We start from the raw sequence: 23491 nt of genomic DNA, 5'->3' as shown, positions 1-23491 counted from the left end.
TAATGCTATATAATATCATAACTGTACTAAACTTGAATTACATTTGTGTGATTAATTTACTGATTACACTCTATTACATAACATTTAAAATGAATGCAGGTCTGTTTGTAAAACTTACAGCCTATTAATAACATGACATTCTGTCTTTTTGCTGAGAACACTTAAGCAAATTTGTATTCCAGTAAAAGAAATGTGAATCTGTTTGTTTGTTGTTGTATAACTATAGAATATAAGATGCCATTTGTTCAGATTCCAGTGAAAGACAAACTTTACATTTACACAGTTCTATCATGATCTAAAACTCCTTACAGTATATAAAGCCAAAAAGAAATCTTTTTCTTTTTTCAGTCCCTCATGACCGACCAAACTAAGAGACCGACCAAACTAATGACATCTTACTACCTATGCCCAATTTGATTATTCCTTCCCATATAAGGATGGGATCCAGACTCAGTCTCTGACCTGACAAGGTTTCTATGGCCCATTCTTTCCATCCTGAGGTGCAGTCCTATTGAATCAGTTGTTACCCAGGTGAAATTTAGGTGTTAGAGAGTACCCAGTGTAAAAGTCATAGTTCATAGGTTAATAGGTAAATGATAGGCAATCAGTCTGTGGACTATTACAAGCCTAGCCAATGATATGAGATTATAATCAAAGTACCTTGCATCTGTGAGGTGAAGGCCTTAACCATTAAGCCAGCCCTGATCCATGGATCAGCCCTAACTTCCTCCCTCATGAAGGTCAAGAAGCTTCATGCATCTGCCACTGTCCTAAGGAGTCTCACTAAAGGCAGACTTTCACTTGCCTCAGACTGCCCCCTGCTGATGAACATGTGCTTTTCACATCTCCAATTGCTGCATCCTAGTCCGCGGTGGTGGTGCTGCGGTAGTGTTGTCGCCTCACAGTAAGACGCTGTCCGGTTCGATTCACAGCTAGAGCGTCTTTTGCATGGAGACATGTGTGAATGGGTGTACCTTCATTGAAGGTTGTGCATCAGGGCTGGTAACTCGGCATGTAAAAATCAACTACCAATCATTAGTGGACCGGAGTTCCGCTGTGGCGACCCCTAACTGGGAAAAGCCGAAAGACACAAACAATAGCTGCATCCTGATGTTCCCCACTTGACTACTATTGGCCAGCAGTGCAGTGGAGCTAGCTATTTACTTCACCCAGGATAGGTGAGCTGTAATTAGCTACCCACTTCCCAGTGTGAAAACAGAAACTGAGAAAAAGGCATGCCATTGATTTTTTTTTTTTGGTAAAATTCAGTTACTGGTTAGTAAATACACTGCCAGCAAAGGAGACATTTGGAAAATCTGAAAGAAATTCAACCAGAGAGGTTGATATAATGGTTAAGGTGCTTATCTTATAGATGTAAAGTGCAGGGTTTAATTCTCACATGGGGTAATTGGCTAGGATTAAAATGGCCCACAAGGTCTGTTGGCCGAGTACTAATCTATGAACCAGAAAAGGTGAAGATAAAACACTGTCTGGAAAAGATTCTGCAGCTGTTCAGCAAAAAACAGTGTAAACTTCAGCTCTGGTTCAAGAGATGGCTTCCAGTAATTGGGAAGATAAAATAAAATAAATGTACTCAGAGGCAGAAGTGTACTAATGTGGGGGCCCTGGGTGCGAACAACAAGGGGATGCATTCATGTGTAAACCCTAGCTGGATCCTTTAAGGAAGGGCATTCTTCATTTCTGCATATGTCTGTTCACTCACACACACTGTTTGCTGACACTTATTCCACTTGTGGAATTTAAATACAACACTTGTCACCACTACTCCTCAAACATCATGGGGCTTAGAACTGGATTAAGGTAGTGTGGCCACTGCTACCACTCCTCTGTTGTATTAAGGTGTGTGTGTGTTAGTTAATTTTCTCAGGCTCAAACCCTGTACCTTGGTTATAGGAAACAAGAACCTAAATCCTCTACACCAACCACAAGACTGAGTTTTGGTGCATTTTTAAGGAATTAGACGTTTCAGTGCATTTTCACGGAATTGTGAGCTTCAGGGGAAGTGAAGTTTACTGCTGCTCACTAGAACTCTGTTTTAATGTGCAGTTGCTTTGCTTTGCAAATGGCGACAGCACAACAGGTAGCATGCTTGCTTTTAATGCAGAAAGCTGTGGGAGTAGAATAGATCGCTGATACTGTGTTGTACTTTAATGGGGAGGGGTGGGATGCTGTAGTCATGAGTGTGTAGTCCTCTGGATGAAATACCTTGTAACTATAAACCTGTTGTTGGTTTCTCAGCCATTCTCTATTGCAATATGACCAGCTTACCATTTTTTAACAGAACATAGGCAATTTACTCCTCAAGGCAGCAGGCATTGAATTTGTGGATGAAACACTGAAAAATAAAGTTGTTTGCTAGCAGCAATCATTTCATTAGTTACAGATCTTTAACATGAAATTATTCAGATGACTTTTACTTCTGCAGGGATTATGCATATTGACTGATATTGGTGTATTGTAATGTGGTTGAAATGTTCTGAAATGGCCAATTTTGCTATTATTGGGTAACACGTTTTGTTTCATTGCTTACTGGAAACATTTTCAAAATTACAAACTTAAAACAACTAACAAGTGGTGCTGTATTATACAAGGAATATAATTTGATACAATCAGAAAGGTGAATCAAAGAACACATGCATGTATACATGGTCTTAAAATATGTGCAAGGGGCTTATGGTTTGAAAGCAGCCTAAAGTAAACTTTATTTGCCTCTGGTCAGATACATTTTCTTTGAATGTGGGTTTCAATGCCATTTCAAGGAATGTGAGTTTCAAGGGCAGAACATTTTCCTATTAATGCTAAATCTATTTTCATTGTGAGACTATAGTTTTTTATAGCAAATGTCTATCAGTGTTTCTGCTATGAAATTTGAAATAGAAGTTTTAAATTAAATCCAAATATTTGTAATCCTTGTAGAAGTAAAGAAGAAAATAGTATACACAGTGACAGGTTTGACCAATGTTTATGGTAACTGGTGAGAAATAGCCAAGTAATGGTACACTGGAATGAAGGGGAGATGCTCTGTGTGTGTGTGTGTGTGTGTGTGTGTGTGTGTGTGTGTGTGTGTGTGTGTGTGTGTGTGTGTGCGCGTGTGTGTGCGTGTGTGTGCATGTGTGTGTGTGTGTGTGTGTGTGAGACGATGATCCGGCTCTGAAGTAAATCCTTTGTTGCATGCATTCATGTGTCCATGCGGGAAAAGTGGCACATGATTTGAGAAAACTCAGAAGGAATTATAGACATTACTGGAGAGAACTGTAGTTTTTTTTTTTTTTTTTTTAATTAACAGTAGCCTTTTAGTTGTACAGAAGTACAATGCAGTATAGAGTTTTGTAGTAGAAAAGTTGTTTTTTGTTTAACTGAACCCAGCAAATTGGATTAATTACAACAAATGAATCAACCAGGGCACTGTGGACTACCAAAGAGAAGGTAAGCATTGTTTATTTATTTATTTATTTATTTTTTAATTTGAATATAACCAGATTACCAGATTTTTCTTATTATTTTTGGAGAGGGGAGGGGGAATGATGGCTAGGCTGGTGTGTGTGTGTGTGTGTGTGTGTGTGTGTGTGTGTGTGTGTGTGTGTTTGCATTTGTTTAAATATTTTAAAATTCAATATTTATGTTTTCCATTGTACTGTTCTTTTTGTTTTAGTGGGCTGGGAAGTATCAAGCTGGACTGTGGAAATTAACTTGACCTTTTAATTGCTCAGCTTAAATTCTGCTATTAAGGCTAGCAAGTGAATATTTGTGTTAATAAAATGGAATATTTTTATCCTTTTTTGGGGGAAGATTGGCCAGCTGTACTATGGATGAATGTAACTTGTCATTTTCACTTATTCAGTTTAACTTCCACCCTTAAGCTGCATTTGTGTGTATAAATCTGAATATTTATGCTTTTTTGGGGGATTGGCAGTAACTTTGTCCTTTTCATATTATTTTAAAGGCTGGCTCATGCGCATTTGTGTGAAATTGAATTTTTTTTTTGGTTGGGGTGGCTAAATGTGTAGTGGAAATTTAGCCTCTTTATTTATTCAGCTTAAAGTCTGGTATTAAGGGCTTATCACTGCTCATTTGTGTGAAATAAATTGAAATATTTATACATTTTTTTCTTGGGAAGATGTGGCTAGCTGTGTTGTTGATAAAATAACTGGTGCTCAGTTTAAAGTTGGGCATTAATGGCTAGTGTGCATTTGTGTGAAATAAACTGGAATATTGTATGAAATCCCATTTCAAACTTTCCCCAATTTTAAGAATGTTCTTGTATTTGCCTAATATGTTTGGTCTGCAAGTTACTCTTATACTGTTTGCTTAGCTTATATTCTGCCTTTACATGACTAGTGTTCATTTGTTTGAAATATGCTGTAATCTTTACTTTCTCACTCTTCTTCTCAATGTGCTGTATTTGTAAAACCAGCCTGAAACTGTTTCTGATTTTGTAGAATGTCCCTAAGTTTGCTTCACCTTACTCTGTCCCTAATAGAATTTGGGGTCAACAGGTCTATATTAAATCAGTGAATGCTTAAAAAAGTGAACGCTGATTTATCAACCCATGTAAGCAAAAGCTTACAATCCTGAACACTTAGAACAGTGATTTTTCCCAGGGAAAAAAATCGCTGTTCCAAAAAAGAAAAAAAAAACTTAAAAACATTAAATAAAGTGGAGGGCTGTGCCCCCCACACAACCCCTACTTAAATATACCAACTCTGAAATTGCACTACAGTGACAAAAACAGCAAAATAATGAAGGCGGCCAATTCATTTCTTTCCCCAATGCTTCTCATTCTTCTGATGGTAAGGTTCAAAGAAAGACTTTGCCAGTGAAACCATTTCCAATGTTCCAAAGGAAAATGCTTGAGAGACAGAACGATGAATAGGAGTTGACTGGAGGAATCAGCATTGCCTTGGACTTGAGTTAGAGTCTGGTGTTGGGAGAGAGAGATAAAAAGGGGGAGGACCAGCAACTCTGAAATTGGTGAATAGATAGAAGACTATAAAACATCTTATCACATTTGTGAAATATGGTTTTGCAAGAAAAAGTGGCTGAAAAACATTGGACTTTTGTTGACTTTGTTAAATTTGTGGGTGGACTATAAGTCATATACCCCATTTTATATCATTCATGTTTAGAGGACACTAAAAGGGGGGAAACTAACTGTAAGTAAAACAACTTTTATTCTTATTAGTATTTGTATAAACCATTTCATGATATAAACTACATGTTATATATACTAAAACAGTTTTGTGCAATCTGTAGTCAGGGATATTTTAAATGTGGGGTGAGTGTTTTCATTTACTGGTGTATGTGTTAAAGATGGTATAGTAAACAAGTACTTTTTTAGTTGTAAGAAATATAGGTCTTACAGTATAATGAGAAAAATGTGGTATAAAAGCAAGTTTAATGTTCATAGGGTTTTCTGGAGCATTTTCTCCCCGGGCCTCCACTGAAAACAGGATCTGTGGAACCTAGTCGGACATTCCCGGTCAACAAATGTTAAATAAATAAAATAAATAAATAAATAAAATATGCTGTGATCTTGGACAGTTGGGGTGGGGTTTGGGTGTAACAGTGTACTGATTATATTATATGTAGGATATTTTCTCTTTTTAATTTTCAAGGGTGAATGTCTATATGAATACCTTTGGCTTATACTGTAAACAGGTGTTTTTGTAAGCATGTACACTTTAAAAATAAGGCAAAATGATGAAAGTCATGAAAATGCTAAGCTTCATACACCTGCAAAGATATTAGCTTGTTTGTTTTCCACTGGCAAATGTTCAGTGGAGATAAGATGTAAGCAGCTGAGAGCATTCTTTTCTGAGTGGAATTGACAAATACTTACTGCTGAGTACATTTCCATGGAGACAATCTGTCTACAGGTGCAAACAGTCAGTTGTGAGAATTCTGAGTATTCTTTGATGAGGGAAATGCAAAACTTAACAGTACAATCGCAAGCAATTCAGAGAAAATAATTTTGAAATTATGGACAGTGAATAAGTGTTAACAACCTCCCTTGCAGCCTTAACACCCATTAATGCAGTTAATAGAACAGTGCACAGTTTAGTTTTATTTAAAGATAGCCAATGCACTTTTTCTTAGAGCTAAAAGTTAATGTTTTCTGAAAGCATACAATCTATTTTTCATATCTGGGAGGAGAAGACAAATAAGAAAAGGACAGACAACACTCAGTGTAAGTGGGAGCACAGGCTGTAGCATGTGCTTTAGCATGGATAGCCTTGATTTTAGGTTAGAGAATGCCTGTAGGTGCAGCCATCAATTTTGCTCCATTCCTGAGGGTTTAACTTCATGTTTTGAAGATGTACTTGGTTTTGTGCATTTTTTTCCAAGTTAATAGAGAATGGTGGTGTTTTGCATTTACTTTTTTGTTTGAGGGTTTTCATTAAAACAAAAAGTCTTGAAAACTGTGACATAGGTTCAAATGGAGATGAGAAGAAACAACTGTACAACAGATCAGCCTGCTAAACATTAATAAATGTATGCAGCACAAAGGCTGTAAATACCCATTCAAAAACTGTCATGTATACAAAGGTGAGGACAATAGCTTTTTATCATGATGGCTGTGCTGTCCATATTATCCTGGAATATGAATGCCCTTACAGTTATAGATAAATGAGAAAAAGTATTGATTTATATTAAGGAATGCGGAGTACAAATAGCAATGCTACAAGAGATACTTTTGGAAAAAAATGAGTATGTGAATTTGATAAAGAGAGGATTTTAGAATGGATATTCAACAGAATATCAGGGACAGAGGAAAAGGGAATAATTATACTAATTGCTAGAAGGGCTCCAATAGTGATAAGGGAAAAAAGACAAAAATGGTAGATTTATGGTAGTAAGGGGCTATTGGCAAGGGAGGAGGATTGCAATGGCACATACTTATATTCCACTGAAAACTGTTATTATGGAGCTTGAAAATATTTTAATAATCGGCTTTCAGAAGTGATTATTATTTATAGGTGGGGACTGGAACTTGATTTGAAATTGTGAGGATGTATCAGGGGAAAGAAGAAGGTACCATATAAAAAGGGTAGATTTATCAAGAAATTTATGAACATATTTGGTATAGAATAATTCAGTAGTAGGAACTCAGTCAGAATTTACATATTGTTCCCTAAGGTACAATAACTAAGCTAGACAAGAAGGAAATTTTATCTCACAGTAACATGTACATTGAACTGAAAGCTTCAACACACATTCAGTAACTATTTCTGATCATGCACCAATACAAATAAAGATAAAAGTGTAGGGTAATGAAATAAAAATAAGGCATTGGTGCTTTCCCACCTACCTGTTAAAAACAATTTATGGAATGGGTAGTGGAAGTTATTCAAGAGTTATTACAGAAGATATATACATCTTAAAAAGTAATAGCTAGTGACTGGGATAGAATGAAAATGTAGGTTAAAATAAGGTCAAAATAAAAGATAAAAAGATGTGGTTAAGAAGTAATAGAAATTACTTAGAGGGCTGACAAAAGTTAAAGTATTGCAGAATAAGGGAAATTTCACAGTACAAGATGAGGAGCAAATGCAGAGTGCTGAAGAGAAAATGAGAGAGTATCTGGATAATATGCATGAGCTTAGAAAGATTGCAGTTAAGGAACTATTTTTTGATAACGCCAGAGCACAAAAAGTTTTAGCGCAGCAACTTAGCAATGGAACTTTGAAAGGGTTGCTGGCAAATTTAGGAACCTATAGTAAGAAAAATAACCCGAGCTCCTGTACAGGTTTTAGAGATATTCCAGAAAAAATTATAAAAATATGTACAAAGCAGAGAAATGTGGAAATCAATAAAGAGTACAGATGGAAATATTTATGGAAGACTTAATTATGCCAAGGTTAGAGGTAAATGATTCCCAGCAACTACCAGTCAATATAGGAAGTAAAGAGATAAAAACAGTGATTTATAATCAATATTTAGGAAAGTCTCCAGGAATAGATGGCATTCTTGTGGAAGTTTAGAAATTAGGACTGAATAAAGTAAAAAAGATCTGGAAGATTTTGTTTAATAATATTTTAAAAGAATGTGAGGCACAAAACATCTTGGAAGAAAGCTGTGGTGGCTGTATGACCTAAAGACAAGAAAGACCTGCAGATCCAGCTTCATAAAGATTCATTTCAATTTTAAACCATGGTTATAAACCATTTATGCATATACTAGCTAAAATAATGGCAAAGGTTTGACAAAACTGATAGATATAGATCAGTGTGGTTTTATAGAAGGGAGTCAAACATTTGACAGCATTAATAGAACAATGATGATCTAGAGGTAAGCAGAATATAAGAAAATACATATGTTGTTGGTGGGTCTTGATGCAGAAAAAGCATTTACCAGAGTAAGTTGGGATTTTGTGAGTAGGGCATTGGAAGCATTTGCATTTCCTGATACAATAATAAGGTTAATTAGAAGGACATATGAAGGATCAGAGGCAAGAATTAAAGTGAGGGGGTCCCACTCAGATAAGCTTTGCTAGAACAGAGGAACCATGTAGGGGTGTCCTATTTCCCTTTTTTATTGGTTTTATATTTATAGCCATTGGGAAAAATAAATTAGGGAATCAGAAATACAAGGCAATAATTGGTATACTAATCAGGAAAAGTTGGCTTTATTTGCAGATGACATTATTTTATATCTGATAAATCCAGAAAAAAATCTCAGTGTTCTGGAAGATTTTGAGACAGTTTCATGTCTTTTTGGATTATAAAATTAATGAAGCAAATGATATAGCCATAAATTATGCAACCACACATAAACTGGTTCAGCAGTACTCATATTTATGGGGACATGATAAGATAAAATATTTAGGAGAATGGATTAAAAAGACTTTTGTTATGGCAGATAAGGATACATGGGAAGGACTAAACAAACAGAAAGTACACAAGTTGAGGAATTGAAAAACTCTTATTTATGAATATGGATAGTAAGATACAAGTGGTAAACATTTTTAGTCCCTTTAGTTTTGTATATAAGTCAGGCATACTTTTATCAACCTGAGGAGAAGTTGTTGATAATAATGAATTAAGAATTGAAAGAATTTATCTTGGAGGAAAAGAGGGCAAGGGTTAAGTGGGATAAGTTGATCCTTCCAAGAGAATAATGTGATTTAGGTTTACCTGATTTGAAGAGATATTTTAGAGCTACACAATTAAGGCTCATATACATAACACAAACAGAAGGTTATAATTCAAAGTGGAAAGGGATGATGATGAAGAAAGGAGGAAGTTCAAGAAATAGAAATAGAGAGTGGGATTATGGATGCAGATCCTTAAGCAGAATAATAACAACCATACAGAATACTATATTCATAAATTAGCAGAAAGTAACCTAAGAACTAAGCAGATACACAAATGGAAAAAGTAGATTTTGCCAATAGGTTGACTGCAAGTAGAGGTACAGAAAAAAGATTAGTAGAGGCTGGAATTCACTGGACAAAACTCACAAAGGAAGCAAGATATTGGGAGCAAATAACTCAAGCAGAAAAGATAACAGAGTGGGATGCAGCCAAGAAGACATTTGGATTGCAGGCTGGAGACTGCCTTTCCTACCAGAGCTTGATCCCAGAGTACAGGCAAAGAAAACAGTATAGGGAGATTTTAAGTGAAAGATCTGCAAAGGCAGAATTTTTATTTGAATGTAGAAGAGAAGCATCTGTTAAAAAGGGGATAATTACTAGGGTATATAAAATATTGCATGATAACTATAAAAATCAATCACAGGAGGTTAGAAAATATTGGGAAGACGGACTGGAACAAGAATCTACAATAAAACAATGAGAAGACATGTGTATGGCTCCCAGATATGCAACCAAGTCCAGAAAATTTGGATCTTTCCTTGGAAATGATTGCATAGGTATTTTTATACCTCAAGCAGACTTCAAATAAATTTTCTCATGTAGATAGCAAATGTTGGAGGTGTGATAGAGAAGTAAGAAGTGACTGAGAACATAAGTTTTGGGATTTTAATAAGTTGACAAATATTAAAAATTCCCTGCAGAGTACTCAGTAATATTGGAGAGCAAAAGGTTGTAAGTAAGGAAATAGTTATTTTGAGCTAGAATACAGTAACTTAATTGTCTAGACTTAGTAAGACCTAATTAAGTTTAATTCTGTTGACTACCAAAAAAGTAATTACCAGAAAATGGAAATCAAATTTTATACTAACTGTGTTTGAGGTATTGAATATTATAAAAGAGATAAAAAAACTGTAAGAGGTCTCTTTAGAAAATGGAAGAATCAAATTACATAGAAGCAAATGGAAATTGTGGATAGAATACATGCATAATACTGTTCATGAGGAGAAGGAGTGACATTTGAGGGAAGACAGGAATTCAGCATTTTTTTGTAAGTTGGAGTAATGATAGTAGCAAAGAAAATACATACAATCTATATTGTATTTAAATGGAAAAACATTAAAATGCTTTGCTGTCTTTTCTGTTAATTTATATTTGTCTTACATCTGAAGTGATAATTTAATAAAGGTGTTTAAAATATATAATTACAACTGTGTCCTGCTTTTACATTGTGCTTACTCAAGTTTAGTTCATCTATGTATGGATTTTTAAAGACAATTGAAAACATTTCAAATACTTTATTAACTCTGTTTGTAATATCTTTGGTGTGTTTTACTGCATACATATTATCTGTATGTCTTCATGTAATCTTGCTGTTTCTCTTCTGGGACCCATGTCATGTGTAAAAAGGGCTTCCTTGACCAGTTCATTTACCTGGTTATTAAACTGCAATAAATTACTAAATAAATAAATAAACAAATCTGATCATAACCTGTCACAGTTGTCTGATTACACTAAATGGCACAAAACACCAAATGGCAAGCTGAAACCCAACTAAAAGACATATTTCTTTTGGAATTCCATACTGATTTAAAATACACTAACTTGACTGCATGTATAATTATTATCCAGTTTTTTTGTCAACATAAATTTCATTAATAAATAAATTATTATTAAGCAATTTTCTTCAAAAAAGTCATGTGAACAACCTCCATGTGCCTTCTCCACTGGATAAGACTGGTAATCTCATCTGCATATCCTGGTTTACCTGCAAAAGATAAACATGCATTTTAAAAGCTAATTACATTTTGAGAGCAATGCATCTGTGTATCATAGACTAATATTTCAGCATGCGCTATATATACTTTTCAATCTTCTGAGACTGCTTGTGACTTCAGGTACAGCTCATCTCTGCAGTATGATGCACACAACTTTATATTCATATTATTTTAAGCTAACTTTTTCTCACAGAGAAAACTGTGAGAGAACTCACATTCACCTGGCATGGAATTAAGTCCTATCGTGGCAGCAGCTTAAAACTGTTGTTCTACTGTTGTATTCCAGTACATGTATAGACTTTCCAGAAAAGAGCACATGTGTTTCAACACTGGTAGTTCAACAATGATTTAGCTTGAGTTGTGACGTTACGTCCTCTGTCACATTTTCCTGGTATCCCCTTCTAGTTTCTTGACACACTCACAAGTTAAACATCAGGCCAACAGAGAACAGTATGGTTTCTAGCAAAACTAATTGCCTTCCAGGTATTTTTTAGAAATTCAAACTGTTAGTGAAGATTATCTGATCTAATAAGAAAGTATGATTGTCAATCAGCATGTATCATTAGTAAGTGAACACTTTCAAGATTTTAAATCCAAGGCAGAGGATTCCAAACACAACACAGAGTCAGAAGCAGTGTGTATAATTAAACTACTGAAGGAACTATACTCATATGTTTCACACTGATGCTATCCATACTATTACAAATGGAAATTATTAAAAATAAAATTGTATTTGAAATCTGAACAGAGAAATCACAAGAAATAACAGAGAGCAAACTATGTGTCAGATACCAGCCTGTGGAAATGAACTTGCTTGGAAAAACTCAAATGACCCAGAATTCCTTCTAAATCAGTGTAATATCAAGGAGGCCTGTATTCTTAAACACACGTCACTATTTACTGGTATTATTAAGAATGGTGTGCAAAAGAAGCAGAGCTTTGTGATATCTGATCCAAGCCTCCATTGGTCCTATTAGTTTAAGTCTTAAATAAGAAATAAAAGAAGGATGATCAGTACAGAGGCCCAGTGGTGAGATACAGAAAAAAATACATGAATACAGTAATTTAATTCAATGTCAATTACGTCATCCACTAGTGAATTCACTTATAAATCCCAATTATAGCACAGTAAGAGAACCATATGTATTTATATGACTCGGGTCTATATTATCTTGTCGAAAGACATGTTCAGTGAACACATCTTCATTAACAAGTAAATAGTGAACTCTGTAATCGCTAAATGGCCACATCAGTGATTTTTTTTCACAGGGGAAAAAAGCGCTTGGCCGTCATCAGGGATTTGTCCGTTTTCTCACTGTAGTGCGATCTTGGAGTTGGTATATTTAGTTAGGGTGTGTGGGGGGCAAAGCTCCCTACTTTGTAGGGTTTGAACGTTTGTTTTTTGTTTATTAGACCAAGTGCTTTTTTCCCCTGGGGAAAAAAGTCACTGATGTGGCCATTTGGTGATTACAGGGTTTGCTGTTAACTTGTCAATGAAGACATGTTCGCCTAACACATCTTTTGACAAGATAATATAGACTCATATGACTCTACCTCTCTGACAGCACTCCTTTAAGTTCACAATTTAAGGACTGCACTACATCTAATAATTATCACAACCAAGTCATGCAAAGTAAAAAAAAATGAAAAATTAACCCTCACTGACAATATTGATATACTTCAGATCTGTCCAACAATATTAATAGTTTGACTAACATGTAATGGTGCTTGATACTAACAACACTCAAAAACTTTTGGACTTCTTCTTCTGGCTTTTTTCTGGTTAGAGGTCGCCGCAGCGGATCACCTGTCCTCTCATGATTGGCAGTGGAGTTTTATGGTGTTGAGTTGCCAGCCCGGCGCCCAACCTTCCACAGAAGGCACACACACACGCACACACTCACACCTAGGGTCAATTTAGAGTGTGCAATCCACCTACAGCATGCCTTTGGGATGTGGAAGGAAACCAGAGCACCCGGAGGAAAACCACGTGACAACAGGGAGGACATGCAGACTCCGCACAGAAGGCACCCCAGCCAAGGATCGAACCGAAGAACCTCTTGCTGTGAGGCGGCAACACTAACCGTTGCACCAATGTGGCCTCCCACTCAAAAACTTTGGACTAACATGCTCAAAAATACAGAATTCATGTATGCTGCTTTTTAAGGACTACAAAACTATTCACTTTTGTAGGATGCAAAACGTCCTGTTTTAACTTACAAGATGGCAATAAAGCCAAACACCACTAGTTGTAAACATACCATGTCACATTCTTTTTCTGAGCTCATCAGGACAGCAAAAGTGGATTATTTGGTTATAATTTGGAAGCACAGAGCTTGACTCTAATCCAGATGGCCATAAATGTTAGGGTGACTTGCAAACTATCCCAAGTAACATTCAAGCCAAAGAGTAAAAAAGTCACACATGCAAACATTTAAAGGCCTGGATGCTCCATTAAAGACTTAGAAAATTAAAATTAAAAGTTATAGATATTTAGAAGCCATATAGCTGAAACAATATTTCCTTAAGGAGTCATCTGCATATATCCCATGGACCTCCACTACAGGAAACTTAAGGTATTACTCTGAAGGCTGTAGTTTTAGTGGTCCTTTATTGTGGTTTCTACTAAATGGCTTGTTTGTGTGACCTTTCCTGTCTCTGATACAGAAAAAAATCACATTCTAGTTTTGTTTTAATAACCACACTATTATTGATTAACCTTGGATGAATGCTTTATTTGATACCAGCTTCGTTTATCTCATATAAACTATGCATACAACTTGTGTTTTAGTTTAGACAAACTTGCATACTGCTAAACTCATTCACTCTACCTGAACTCCTTGTCTGTCCCTGCATAGAGGATGGTGACTAATATCAAAACTGTCAGTCAGCCTACAGCTAGCAGGTAAGCTCTTCTTCATTATCCTGCAACATACTAGCTACATTCAGAGGAGACTTTAAAGTCTGTGGAGGGAGATTTCCAGGCACTGCCAACTTGTGTCGCAGGCTTTAGCTGAAAACTGTCTCCATTCCTTCCATTTTCTCTAGTCTGTACCTTCTTTTATATGTATAATGACGTAACTGGTAGTGTAACCCTTCTTACTTTCCATGTTCTGTTACAGATCAGCCAAAAATTCCAGTATCTAATCTTCTGATATCCCACCTAGACTATCCTTGTTTTTATGAATTCATCTTCTAGCATAACGACCTTCATATAAAATCTCTTGGTGTTCTATGTATAAAATGTCACCAGCAAGCCTACTTACAGTTTTTCTTCCTAGATAACATCTGAAGCAGCTTGCTTTTTAGGTCTTGATTATGGGAGTAAGTTGTCAGGTTCAAAACAGGAGAGAATACTAAGCATGTACTACTGAGTTTTTTACCCCGGGCAGATACATTGCTTGGCATATAACATATTTTATTCAGGTTACTAACTTATCCACAACAACTGCTTCTTATCTCACCTGCTGATCCTAGCACTCAGATCTCTGAATAATCATGAGCAGCTGACAATAATTTCTTGCTCACTCTGAGATCTTCCTTCCACAAAAGAAATCCTGTTCATCTTGCAAACAACGCAAAGAAAAGGATAAATCTATACACTAATGAGTCGCAATCCCAGCCACCATTTGTTTGCAAACAATCCTCCCCAAAGTATCAGCTTCATTATCATCCCAAGTGCTTGTGTACAATTGTCAGTGTGTGGTGAAGACCCACTCTTTGTGCCAGAAGGGGTTTCTATTGTACATATCTGTAACCTGCTCAGACACACAAAGGTCCTCACAAAGCTCAGGTCTGATCTTATCCAGTGATACCTTTATTCATCTCACTCAGAACATGTCTTATCTAAGTCATTGAAAACCTTCTTAGTGAATTATTTCATAAACAAAGTTTAATTCACTCCAACCCAAAATATTTGGATACTTCTAATTTGCACTCATTCCTCTTTATGCTGTCCTGAACTTTTTGGGGTCTGTTTTCTTTAACTAAGTTTCTTACCAGCTAATAATGGGCAGTATCAGACAGGACAATGAGTTATTAACAAAATGACACTAAGAATGCTAGCCCAGGATATCCTACAGTGGAGAAATTAATATTTGTATGCCACTTATTATTCATATTTTCATATTTATGTCTGTATTTCCATAACTGACAGATCTACATTTTAGTGAGGTGTATGGTGTGAAACACCAATGTGGGAAACAGGACAATTCACTGAAAATGTTGGTTTATGTTATACTATACTGGAAATATTGGTAGTTTTTGTTAATAATTATTAAAATCAGCAATATTTTCGTATGCACTTAATACTTCAAAAAACAAGTGATTTACAAACTGTTGAATGACATTAGGTGAAACCTTATATGTTATTGAAGAAGACTGTCTTTACTACTTGTACTGCAAGTTGCACATCTTGAGAGATATCCAGTATTATTTTATTGCTAATTATACAATTAACCAAGAAAATCAATCTGGCAATTCCTGCAAATAACCCAAGCCAGGGGTGAAGTCAAACCACAGGAAGTTTAATCACCTGAAGAAGTCCTAAGATAATGATGGGCCGAAAGCACTAATTTATTAAACTTCCTATGGTGTCACTTCACCTCTGGCTTGGATTATACAATTAAACATGTTTTCATATTTCTGTAAATATGTCAGTAAACATGCACTTCTAGAAGAATTTCATGTATCATGTGAAACATGCACTTATAGAGGAATTTTATGTCATCATTTGAACACTTACGTCTGGTTAACAAGAAATTTCTAACAGTATATGTCTAGGTCATATGATTTTCATTATATGAGCATTTGTGAAAGTTAGAAAAAATATAATTTGGGGTTTGTGTGCATTATAATGTATGACAGCATTTATGGAAAATGCTATGAATACACTGAATATTATCACTGTAAAGAATACTTATTGATAACATTATTTGTACAGTTTTAATAGCTTTTATTGTTTGCAAAATAATTACATTTGTTTATCTTTTACTTTTTTAAGTTTATTTTTTAGAAAAATGCTCTGCAATGCAAGATGTGTACAGGCTGCCAAATGTGTGACATTCCATACCTCATAGGTGTTAATGAGCTAACAACATCCCTTTCTTCAATATCTTATCCCCTTTGATCTTTTTACCATTCATAATTATATCCAATGTACTTTTTATCATCTTTATTTTGTCTCCAAAGAAGTAACAAGACTGATCCCCAGATGTTTGACAACCTTTTCATCACTAAATGACCACCCACTGAGTGGCACTGGTTCTGGAAATAAGCTCATCCTGGTATATGTCTAACTCTCTTCTTATATTATTGAGATAACCTCTAGATAGTGGACTATCTTGTGGTGCTTTTCACCCCTTTATTAACATGATGTGGCTCTCAGACTATCAAAGCCAGATGCATGCCTCTTAGGTATGCACTTATCAAAGTAAAATTTTGCTACCCATCAAAAGTGTGAGAACAATAACCACACTCCAAGAAAGAAAGAAAGAAAGAAAGAAAGAAAGAAAGAAAGAAAGAAAGAAAGAAAAGGTAGTTGTAACACTGATCTCATAACTCACAGCAATGACATTATAGCATTTTTGCAGGAGAGCTTTAGCCCTCTATACAGCCTTACATAGAGACTATGCCTTCCTAACCCTACTACTTAGACCTACTAACAGTGAAACCACAGTCAGAGTAAGATGATTACAGTGACATATCACAATGACAGAGTTAGTGTACCTTTGCCATAGTTGCACATTTGGTGTTCCTTTATTGCAGTCTCCATTTACAGTCCATGGAATTTCAACAGGAGCCGTAATATTAAGCCTGACTACAAGCCCAGGTACTTCAGCTGCTTTGGTATGTACAGAAGAAAACTAAAAGCTGACAGACATCTTGTTCTGTTTTGTAAGCAGTGGCTCCTTACTGCTCTGTGTCTTTGCCACAGCTGTATCTGCTGCAGTATAAGAGACCATATTGCCCTCCTCTGGGAAACAGTCATTAATTAAAAATCACTTTACTTAGAAAAGATGGCAAATGGCCTTAAACTATCATATTTCTTTCTTGGAAACAATCCACAGTGGGCATATTTTTTGGTCCTGCCATGCAAGGAAGACTAGTGTCATATCTGCCATCATTTCTCCTCTTCCCTTTTTATCAGTTCTGCCAGTATTCCCACCTCCTCACTATTGTTTGAAGCTACATCCTTTCTGACTGGGTGGCTGTCCAGACAAAATCAGGTAAGATCCTTCTCAAACGTCCTAAGCTAGATGCCCATTATCTTTTAACCCTAAAATGTGTAGCAGCTCACTGATCATATCACATCATGCTGGTGTTCCCCCTGAATCTCCTGGTGCAACAGAAGCCTTACCATCATACCCACCTACCCCCCTCCCTCCATGTACCTTCAAGTTCTTCTCTGCCCGGCATCCTTTCTATAATGCCACAACTACCTGTTCTGTCTGATTCACATTGTGTCTTATGAAACCAGAGTTGCTTCAGGATCATATTCCCATATCATCATCAAACATGTTTAAAGTTGCATACCTAGACATCAGCATAGGCGAAATGTTATGCCCAGGATGGATTCTATCCCCACTGTATTCTCCTGCCATTTCTGGCACCAAACCTCTGTCTGTTAGCCAGGTCCGACCTCGCTGTCATCTATGTATTTATCAGCATGCCTAGCATCACCTCTGAATGGTTTGTTCTACACTTTTTGAGTTAGCCAAATTACCTCCCCACTGTTGTAATTCATATACCTTCCAATTTACCAGGCAATAATGCAGCAGAGGAATGCTTGTCCTGACTTCTTCTGCAGTATTGACCCCTATAAAATGCACATAACCTGGTGACCAGATTTCAATAACACATGTGAGTGTGAAGTTAACAAACCAGACAAAAACTGTGCATACATGAGTTGGAAAGGAGGTGCAGAAAAGTCAACAGTTCAAGGAGAACAGCAGAAAGGCAGAAAAGATAGTGTGAATAACAAAGGCATAAACTGAAACAGATTTGGCAGAAAGTACCATGAAAAGAAGTAAGGGTTGTTTTTCTTGATTATATAGAAGAAAGGAGAAAAAGAGGAACAGATTTGACTATGCTGAGTGAAGATGGAAAAAAAATCACAGAACAGAGGAAAACAAAGGTTTGCTTCAGTCTCTGCACAGGAACAAGTCTAAGCCTTTAGCAAAATCCATGTACTATTGCACACCAAGTAAAAGCAAACATTTTGATAAAATAATATTGATTGTATATACAGTTCAAGCCAGAGGTAGGTGGCATGAAATTTGAGCAATAATGTAAAAGACAAGAACTCGATGGTTAACTTGCAGACTAGAATTAACACATAGAATCACATAGTTTAAAAATTTAGAATAGAGTTTGTCAGTACTGTGTTCATAACATGTGATATATGCTTTAAATGTGAAGATATCATAGTCTGAAAAGACAGCATAACTTAAGGTGAGTAGTCAGCAGTCAGAAATGCTCTCTGCTCTGCAAATTAGACATGGTATTGCCAGATGAGTGATTCAGCAATACTGCCGTACATCTATCAGCCAGCATTTAGTGCAAACTAGAGTAAAATTTATATTGCAGTAAGATGCATCATTGTGCTCTGCTCATTTCAAAGATACTAATATTATAAGGCATACCACAAGGGGCCTAGGAAGCCATAACATAAGAGAGAAACCATAGTGGCAATTCATAAACTGAAGTAAAACAAAAAGGTAAGGCACTATTTATAAAAGAAACACCAGTGTGTACACATAAGGAAATAGATTGTGGGTCCTAATTTAAGAGGCACTGTAGGTACTGTGACACCCCGACACTGGCCCAGTAATCAAGGGCCCTCAATCCTCACCACTGGCAACAGTGGGGATGTACACAATGGGAGGATGACATAGTAAAGTGTGATTTCCTTTAAGAGCACACAGAGATGACAGTCAGTCTGGGGCTGGGTTCTCCCTCTTTCTCCAGATCCCCAATAAGACTCCACACTGGCACAGCTACAGGGATGAGATCTTAGCTGAGTGGCCAAACCAAGATCTGTAGTACCCTCTCTGTCCAACCAGTGCTTTGTCTCCCTGCCCAAGTAGCTGACAGACACACACACACACACACACACACACACACACACACACACACACACACACACACACACACATGCATGCACACACACACACACACAAACAGTCACAATAGTGCAGGTACATTACTGTTCTATTCCAACAGGGCATGCTGTGGTTACATTTTAGCTCAGTACTTTACATACACTTCTTTTTAAATGATATCAATATTCAGAAATGACATATAATTATTTACAAAATTCCAGATAGCTAGGCTGGCAGTATTTCCCTTTGTCACAGATACTCAGTGGGAAGTCTACATTACAGTAGGGACACACAGTGTAGCTCATTATATGCACTAGTCTGTATAGTTCATTTGTTGCTGACGTATATTACAAGTAAGTACAGAAAGACAGCCTCTCTGCCCTCTTAGTGAACAGTATAGAAGTTATTTGTGGGCACACAGTAATGTATATATATATATATATATATATATATATGTATGTGCCTCTGTGTGTATACATGTATTGGTTACAATCATTTCATTGAAACATATTTAATAGAATCACAAAACACTGAAAAATGGTGAAAATACATTTAGTTAAGTACTCATTTGGTTGAAATCAAATTTTGCAGAATGTGGTTCTGTTACACATAGACCTGTAATAGACAATTTGAACTTTGTGGAACTGTATGAAGATGTTTATCTGGATGATTACCCAGAAGGCAAATGGCATTACCAAAAATCAATGCTGGTGCACTAATTGTGAAAGCAGTGATTCTCTGTCTGTGGTCTCCCGCCACCTCCGATGTTGTGCAACCACAGACAATACATGTTTAAGCCATGAAGATATGGGATCAGGCTCCCAACATGTATGTGTATGCATGTCTGTGCATATGTCTATCTATATATCCAAGTATATGTATCTGTCCATCTAGCTAGCTACTTTATATATGTATAAATATATGAGTGATGCTCAACACATACATAAAGAAAACAAACTAGTCTATAATAAAATTCATTCTATTTCATAAGTGTATTAGTAATAAGTTTTGGAACAATTTTACATGCTGGGCTGAGCATCTCACATTCGGCCTTATAATGCACTACTTCATTGATGCCGTACTTCACAATACTCTTGGTGTGAGGTAATAGCTCTTTAGCTCATGCTATAGCATGTGTTACTGCATGTGTATGTGTATTTGTAAATATACATATAAGCAATACACAGAGTAACACATTCCGGGGAACCTGTTGAACAGAAATTTCTACATACCCTTGATTTTGTATAGCACAGGACTGTGGGGGCATGTCTTACAAGCCTAGCCGTGAGGTAACGTTTGTCCAACCCACAACCTATCATATGTTATTCATTCATTTATTTATTTTCTAACTACCTACTTAATCCAGTTGAAGGCTGTCGGGAAACTACCACCGGTCTCTGTATTCAGTATGACAAGGGCAGAGAATCCAGCCCTGAGCAGGGTTGCAACCCAGCACAGGATATCTAGACACATTCACTTTTACATGGTTTTACACCTACTAGCAGTTTGTGGGGACCACCAATTCACTTATGGCATGTTTTTGAGATATAGGAGGAAACTGAAGTTTCCTACAAATACCCATGTGACACAGTAATAACACACAGAATCTACACAGAAAGTAACCCAGTAGAGAATTCAAAAAGTGCTATGAGTCAAAAATACTAACCACCCTACCAGTGTGCCACTCCTAATGTGTTACTTCACTAACAAAATAATGAGGTTTGGCAACAAACCAATTTGTCCAGGGACATCTTCAGTAGGGGTTAGACAAATATATCAGTGAGATGTAAGAGGGTGGGGGGATGAAAGGGTTAAATGGAAGGAGGGTTGATTGGGAGGAAATGAGGTAAGGGGTGGGGAGGGGCTTAAGGGGCCTAGGCAAGACCAGCTGGGTAAGGAATCACATTTTGTTGTGAGCTTGCTACAGAGCAGGGTTACGTCCAAGATGACATTTAAGAAGTTTGTTGGTCAGGAAGGAATTGGAGTTAATGGTGAGGAGAAGAATGAGGTGAGTATCGTGGTATAATATTGGCTTTGTTTATCTAATAATAGATTTCTAAAGCTGTTGCAGTTCTGCTGGGGATATTGTTGAAGTAGGTGGTGTAAATTAAAGATTTGTTTTACTTTGGGCATTACTACATTGTGGGGTGGGCTTGGATGGGGAAGGGCACTGTTCAGTGTATGGGGTTAGTGATAGGTAGTTGTTAATTCTGGTGTGTCTATCTCCTCCCCTTTTCTCTGTTTAAAAAAAAAAGGAGGAGGCAAAACTTTCCTTTCATTACTCGGAGTTGAGTGAAGGCATTTTGGTGTAGGTGAGGTTTTGTCATGCTTCTCGGCTGTTCAGTTTTGGAGCACAGTGGTTACAGTGGGCTCGTTTGATTTACAGGCCATGGTTTGCATGTTTCACTTGGCTGCCTTGATGGGCAAGTGTTTTTCATCCACATTTGCTTAAGTTAGATTCATTGGTGGCTACTGTTTTGTGGGCTTTCCTTGATATCTGCTTGGGTTGTTGGTGGTTTGTTGTTCGCAGGCCATGCCTGTTCTATTACTTGGCTATCCAGGTTTTTACGGGGCTCCTCACTTCTGCCTCACAGTTTTCACTGCTTTTCATGCCAACAAGGAGGAGAAAGATAAAAAGAGTGGAGAGAGTCGAGACTTGAGGTACAGTGGTTTGGGGAGGGTGTTTCCTTGACAGAGGTTGTGCCGCCATGTTGAAGTTGTTATTTGCAGCAGTTGTGGAGTGTGAACAGTACTGTACACTGCGGGTATGCAGATATGGAGCAAATGGTGGCTCTTCCTCAGTGACGGCAGTTGTGCAGTGATGGCGGACATCTGACTCCCACACCTGATCATTTAAGATTAGCTTTCCATTGCATTTAAGAGATTAAGATATGTGATGGTGGAATACATACTCTGCAAAAAAACTAAGGTAGAAAAAGCTGAAAATGCTTTATGAATATATATTTCTTATAGTTTTTATTCAAAGGTGTCTGTTTTGAACTCAAAAGCTAAATCTTCTAGGAGGCTATATAAATAAATTCAGATTCTGTCATTCTTTTTCCTGTTACCATTAAAAGTCCTGTGTGAAAACTAGATAGATATGCTGACATGATACAAAATAGTGGCTTGAGCTATGAATGTGATCACCCCTCCATTAATTGGTGCAGATGCAGAGTGGTCAATTGGCTGGCAGCTGTTTGTTTTTTCTGTTCCTGTTCCTGCATACGTCCCACTTAGTGTTACAGCTTTTTACTATGAGAGCTATGATGTGACTGACCTCTGGGCTAAAATGTGTGGTGTTTCTTCTAAAGTTGGTGGTCTTCTGACAAATCGCTGGATTGATTTGGGGATTGAACTCGCTAAATAGCAAAGTCAGCAGTAAGCATTGCTAAAATGAACATTGCTATGCTGGCAGTGGGGAGAAACTTGTACCACAAGGTTTGGATGTGAGGTTTGCTGTAGGTGGGAGGAAGCAGGGTAGGGTCTGAATGATGGGCCAGGGGGTTGTTGCTGTGTAACCCTCGGTTGCTCAGTTTTAAGCTGAATGTCCAGACTCTTCATTTTGAGTTTTAAAACTTCATTTACATATGTTTCTATAGTGGGGGTATAGCAGTGAATGACGATGCTGACGTTGGAATGGTTCAGTGAGGTGATAGGACATGTTTCACACCATGTGGGAGTGTCAGCGAGGTGCCAGGGCAACCAGTTAAAAAAAAAAAAAAAGTTAGAAAGAACTGAGTCACTGTCTGCCCCAGTATACGTGGTTTGCTTTTCACATGGTGTAGGTTAAAGAAATGGCTCACAAGGGTGGTAACCTTAGCGGATATTCTAGTTCACAGACTACTAATGCTATGAATGAACTAGCGTGGAGCAAAAAGGATAAGTTTCATAAGGCTATCAATATGTGTGTGTGTGTGTGTGTGTGTGTGTGTGTGTGTGTGTGTGTGTGTGTGTGTGTGTGTGTGTGTGTGTGTGTCCGCGTGTGTGTTTGTGTGTTGTGTGTGTATGTGTGTCTGCATGGATGCAGACATGTGTCTGTGTGTTACATCATGCCTTTTGGGAAAGACTATTACAACCATTAAAAATAGATTCCAAGAAATTAGAACTCTGAAAGAGTCAAGAATAGAAACTTTATATTTCCTTTGTGACTGTATTCTTTAAAAGACAAAAAGAATTTTCAAACAGTTTGAATATATGAAAAATGTTTGACAATGTACTAAGTTTCTGTGCATAACCTGTCATTGCAAACAGAGAAAATTATTCTTTAACAGCAATAAAGA

Source organism: Protopterus annectens, chromosome 9.part0, assembly GCF_019279795.1.
Source record: "Protopterus annectens isolate FY-2018-M chromosome 9.part0, PAN1.0, whole genome shotgun sequence".
Taxonomy (NCBI): Eukaryota; Metazoa; Chordata; order Ceratodontiformes; family Protopteridae; genus Protopterus; species Protopterus annectens.
This window is presented reverse-complemented; position numbering follows the sequence as displayed.